Here is a 6,177-nt window from a genome sequence, read left to right as displayed (position 1 = left end):
ATTGATCATTAATTCAAATCATACAATAGTCTTATACTCTAAAAAACAGAATAGTGCAACGTTTAGAATGTACACTCTTCTCTAAAATTGAATAAACTTTGTTTTGGAGATGGGTTCTCAATTTAATCTTGAAATTTCCCTTTCCTGGACCAAATATTTCCAACTCTGTGGATTGTTCCTTTATCATTCATTCATTCAAATATTTATTGAATGGTTACTTTATGCAGGTACATCGTAAATACTATTATTAATAAGAAGAAGGCAAAGCTCCGTTCTTAATCAGAAGGTAGTTTTTAATGAGTAGAAACATTCACGATGTCAGATTAAATACATTGGGCTGAGAATCTGTTCCATACAGGACGCTGTTAACATGAAAGCAGAAGTGATGAATTCATCCTGAAGGTTTGAGGAAGACTTTAAAGGAGAAGTAACATTTGAACTGAGACTTGAAGGATGAGAGTTTGCAGGGTGGATGGGTCTTACTGAGAAAAGCAATAAAAGCGCTACTCATAAAAACCAAAGTTATGAATCATCTATTAATACAAAATAAACCAAAAATTATGAATTCATCTATTACAAACCAATCATGTTACTGTGAAAAAACACACATAGCTCCTCTCATTTAGGGGTCATAAAAAGAGGCAAAGGAAACCTTCTCTCTAATGCTTATACCATACTTTGTAGACCTCAGAACTCTGCTGTCTGTCTGCCTTTTCCCATCTGAGCCCCTCGACAACCCTGGGAGGGAGGCAAGGCACATAATAATAATAATACCTCCATATTGTAAAGGAAGACCATGAGGCCCAGAGAAATAAAGTAACTCTTCTCCAGCGTCAGCCATGGCCACCGATCTAGCTGGCAGCAGTTGTCTCATCCCAGATCCTGAGCTTTTCTACGCTTCCTTTGAATCAAAGGCAATTCCTGGGGCAGAGAGGCAAGCCCACTTCTTTCCGCCCGCTCCTTGCCCTGCTGTCGTTCTCTGTCTTTTGTTTTCGCTGGCCCCGATGCTGAAGGAGTTTTTCAGTCTTTCCAGTTCCAGTTGCTGAGGAAAAGAAGGAGAGAGAATTGCTGTGTTGTCGCTGCCCATTTGCAAACTCGTTTCTACCTCAATTCCCTGAACTTTTTAAGGAGTGAGGAAAACTGGGATGTGGATCAGAAAATTCTTTTGTTTGTCATGCTGTTTGATAATGTATGCAACCTCTCTGGGTGGCTTAAGCGGTTTAGGTACTTTCTATAAAAGGGATCTTTTAATGACAAAACTAATGTGATTATCTGAGTGAGTGTGAGAGGCATATTCAAGGCTTACAGCAAATCTGTTAGAATAGCTGAATGTATCTGCTTAATCCTTTCTCTAATGTGGCTGAACAATGCTCTGGGAAGCCATTGGTTCATTCTTCCTTCAAGTAAATGCCTGTCTCCAGAGATAGGGACTGTTTGCAGCTTTTGATACTCTTGTTTCATCTTCTCAGCTGCACAAAAGCACAGGAAAACCTGGAGGAGCCCCAAGCACTTGCAGACACTGATGTCTCCTCTGAATGCGGAGGGCAGAATGTACAGCTTTCTCCACAGCATGTGCAGAAGCCGGGGCTGTGGTCACCACTGGGAGTGGTGTCTTGGAGAAGGGCCCCATTCTAGTGTGTGATTTCATTGGGTGCTGGGTGAGGGATCGCCTGTGGAAGCTTAAAATCTTACACCTGAATTGGAAGAGTGACTTAGCTACTTCTTTTTTGGAAGGTTGGGATGGGGGATGGGCAAGGGAGGCTTAAGGGGAGGAAAAGTGATGCTGATTTGGGTTCTGCAATCTGCTGTGTGACTTTGGGCCAAAATGAAGTCCCTGTGAGTGTTCTCTTATTTGTGAACTTGGGATAATAACATCTGCACATAAATTTACTGTGAGAACCAAAGTGAAAATGTGAACATGAATGTGAAACTGTCACAGCCAGTCTAGGACATCTGATAATATGTTGTACACTTTTATTTTTATCTTCGTCTCCTTAAAGTGTTATTTTTAAATTATGTTCCTTTAAAAATAGTCCTGTTTTCTAAATATATGACTCAGTTTCACTCAACAAGACATGTGTTAGCTGTTCATTCTATGCAGAGCATCATGCCCAGTTCTGGGGACAGAGATATGAATAAATCACTGATCTTTAAGAAGGTCACAATCTTGTCGGGGAGACAGGCATACAAAATTCAGCCTGATAAATGTATATCAGTAGTGGGAAGTTCTAACTTGGGTACACTAACACTAATGGCTAAACCCTGCACAGTGCTTATTATTTGCCAGGAGTTGAACCATATTCTCTCTGTGCATTACCTCATTCATTTGGTAGAGCCCTATGAGGTAGGAGCTATCATTCCCTTTTAATAGGTGAGGAGACTGAGGCTTGGTTTGATCAATCACCTCACCTTTCCCCAGAACCACAGCTGGTAAGTGATGGGCCAAATTAGAGTCCCAGATCAGTCTGACATTACAGTCTGAATGCTTTGTCACCATGCTGTGCTGCATCTCAGCTCTAGGAAGACTTCCCAGGGGGATTGACTACAGCTGGGCTTCAAGGCAGCATTAGAAGTTTGCCAGGGGTACAGAGGAGACGAGTGTTTCAGGCAGATGCAACAACATAGGTAAAGGCACATGGGCTAGAAAGTGTGCACAGAGGAACTGGGAGCAGTTTGTGGTGAGTGGTGGAATGGGGCCGTTGGAGGAGTCAGTAGGGGCCAGATTAGCTCTCCCCTGCACCTTGATGAAAAAAGTAGGCAAATTATTTATTTTAATTAATTTTCCGTCAAAAAGCGTTTTGTAGCAAGTGGGAACTATTGCCACCTTCATTTTGCAGAATCACAAAATGTACTTCAAATTTTAGAATTAGAAAACTTTCAGGTTGGAAAGCACTTAAGAGATAATGAGCTCATTCTATGCAAGAGCAAATCAAGGCTGAGTGGATATAAATGTCTCAATCAAGGTTATGAGTTAGTTTAATCAGCTGAGCCAAGAATATTTATCTTATTTTTATATGAATTACGGTGGTTAAGTGAACATTACATGAGAGTTACAGGAGCATTTTTAGGTGCACTTATGAAAATTGGTGAATGAAAAAGAGGCAGTGATATATTGAATAATCCAGGGAATTAAAATAAAGTTCTTAGCTGAAGCTGCAAGTTTCTCACTGGGAACCTTTGTGACAGTTCTTTAGGGAGAGTGGTGTTGATACGTGAGTTAACTAAGCTGATCTTGGGAATCAGGTTTGCCTGAAAGGTGGAGTTAGGGGATATCTCCGTATATCTACTTATTAATTTCCATTGGCTTCCTTAAATGGGGGCCTGCTCTTGTTTTCACTGAGTTCACAATCTGAAAGCCAGGACAGGAGAGAAAACAGGTAACTGCAATTAACTGTAATTAGTCATGCAGTGAGGAATAGGGTGTTATGGCAGCTCAGAGGGGACATGAGTAATCCAACTATGTTCTGGATGCATGAGCAAAGGTTTTTGGGGGCATAGAGGGAAGTGAGAGTTAAGGTCTGAAAGATGAGTAAGAGTGTGGAGAAGGGGAGGGCAAAGAGTGTTCTAGATAAAAAGAAGAGTTACAACAATGCCCCAAGGACAGATACCATTGCAGTGAGAAAATTTCCTTGAATGTGCTATTCCCTTTTGGAGTAGTAGCTCCCAGGCAGTGTGTGAAGTGGGAGTGATGAGTTTTCTTTCCTGACCTCCCTTTCTCTAACATGCATGGTTCTGTGGAGAATCAGTGTACTAGAGTGCCACAACCCAGACAGGAAGATGGAAATACACTGGGGGTGTCACAGCGAGTGGGTGCTGGTGCGCTGGGCACACATTAAGTGATTACACAAAACAAAACCTTCCATACTCCCCCTCCACACATCAGTACAGCCATCCCAGTGACCTGAGAACTGGTCCCCTAAAAGGGGCCACTTCTTACCTCTGGGATGGAAAACACAAAGGCATGAAGTTGATGCTCTGAATGTAAATGAGATAAATAAATGTCAGTGCAGCAGGAGGGGGGAGCAATAAAGTGAGCAGGCCTGAGTGATGGTGGTAACCTGCTGAATTCCCAGGTCACAGAGTAATTTACTGACTGGTCCTTGGCCACTAGGTAATTATCCAGACAGCCTGGATTCTGGTGTGAAGCCTCCTGCTGCTTATGTTATTAATACCAGCAGCAACCAGCAGGTGTTGGTGGGAGCTGAGAAGAGCAAACCAAGTCCCCAGGCTGCTGAGTGAGTGTGGAGGCACCTCCCAGGGCCTTTTTAGCTGGACCTCACCTGGAAAGCGAACCAGCTCCAGCATCCCGGGTTTAGCCCAGCTGTCACAGAGTCCCCAGGCAGAGGCCGCCCAAGGATGGCCCAGGGCCTGCACACAGGAAGAAGACACCCGACTGCTGGGGTCTGACCAGCTTATGTCAAAGGACCTTTGCCATATCCCTCTTGGAGCTGACTGGAAAGTGATACTGAGGCCTCCCTAGGATAACTTAAATTAATGTCCACGGAGCAGAGTCAAACATTCCTCTTTGACATAACGTGGGAATTAGACTCCGCTGCACTCACGTGGGGCCAGGGAAAGTGACAGTGTCTATTGTAGGGTTTAATCATTCGGGAGCTTGACCTCAGGTAACCCTGAGGGGATTTTTTGGGGCAACTGGTGTGGGAGCAGGGCCCTCTTATCCCATATCCCTCTTGAAAATATGATACCATATTAAAGTCTCAGCACATAGCAGACATTTCCAGTCAATGTGAGTGTGCTTCCTTTTTCCTCCTGACGTTAAGTGAATGGGCCCACTGATCATTATCTTCTTTTCCCTCTAGGACTGTGTTTCTCATCCATGGGCAAGTTTGCTTTCCACAGAACATTGCCAATATCCGGAGCGACATTTTTGGATGTTATGATTGGGGAGGGGAGTGCAACTGGAACTTATTGGGTAGGGGCCAAGGATGCTGCTAAACATCCTACAAAGCTCAGCACAGCCCCCACAACAAAGAATTAACCAGTTCAAATATTGAGCACTGTGGTTGGGAAAACCTGCTGTAGGAGATTTTGCACACTGCAGCCACAGCAATCCTTTCAAATACAATATGATGTAATTTTCTTGCTTAAAAACAGTCCCATATGGTTTAGTCAGCATCATCATAAGTGCATCCCTAATTATCACTCAGTGTGCATGGAGCCCGTGTCCTGTGGTCGGCACTGTTGGAGACTGCAGAGATACATCCGTGTAGGTGCTGCCCTTGAACTGATGATTACAAGACACCGAGTTTCCATCATCTCTGGGGTGAAGCCTGAGGGTAGAAATGGGATGTGGGGACCTGGAAAATGAGAACTTGGTTTGGGGACATGAGGAAGGATTCTGTTGTGGGATATCCAAGCAGATGGAGTAGAAAGGACAAGAATCAGCTTATAAGATGTGGCAGACCTTTCTACATCCAGAGGGATGTGGGTGAGGGATTGTGTATTTTGAGTGAATAGAACTTCCAGCTCCTCAAGTCCCAAGCCTGAAACTCAGGTTTACTTTTTGACTCTTCTCTCTTCCTCGGGCTATTAAAGTCTTTTTTGTTTCCAAAAAATATTTTTATTTATTGGTTTCAGACAAGTGGAAGGCAAAGGGAGAGGTGGTGGGGAGAAGAAAGGGAGGGGGAGGGAAAGAGAAAAAGTAAGGAAGGAGAAGGAGAGGGCGAGGGACAGAGAGAGAGAGATTTGTCGTTCTGCTTACTTAGGCATTCATTGCTCGATTCTTGTATTGCCCTGACTGGGGATTAAACCTGCCACCTCAGCATATCAGGAAGATACTCTAACTGACTGAACTACTCGGTCAGGCAAGGAAACTGTGTTTTTCATTTCAGTAAATAGAACTTCCAGCTACTTATTTCCCAAGCCAGAAACTCAAATTTCCTTTTTGACCTTTTTTGTTTAGGCTTTCTTTGTTTTTAAATATATTTTATTAAATATGCTATTACAGTTGTCCCATTTTACCCCTTTATTCCACTCCATGCTGCACATCCCCTCTTACCCACATTTCCCCTCCCCCCTTAGTTCCTGTCCATGGGTCATATACATAAGTTCTTTGGCTTCTCCAATTCCTATACTATTCTTAGTCTCCTGTTGTCTATTTTCTACCTACCATTTATGTTCCTTATTCCCTGTATCTTTTCCCCCCCATTCCTCCTT

The sequence above is a fragment of the Sturnira hondurensis genome, unplaced genomic scaffold (assembly GCF_014824575.4).
Source record: "Sturnira hondurensis isolate 20B ecotype Veracruz unplaced genomic scaffold, ASM1482457v3 Scaffold0003801, whole genome shotgun sequence".
Taxonomy (NCBI): domain Eukaryota; kingdom Metazoa; phylum Chordata; class Mammalia; order Chiroptera; family Phyllostomidae; genus Sturnira; species Sturnira hondurensis.
Note: the sequence above shows the minus strand (reverse complement) of the source record.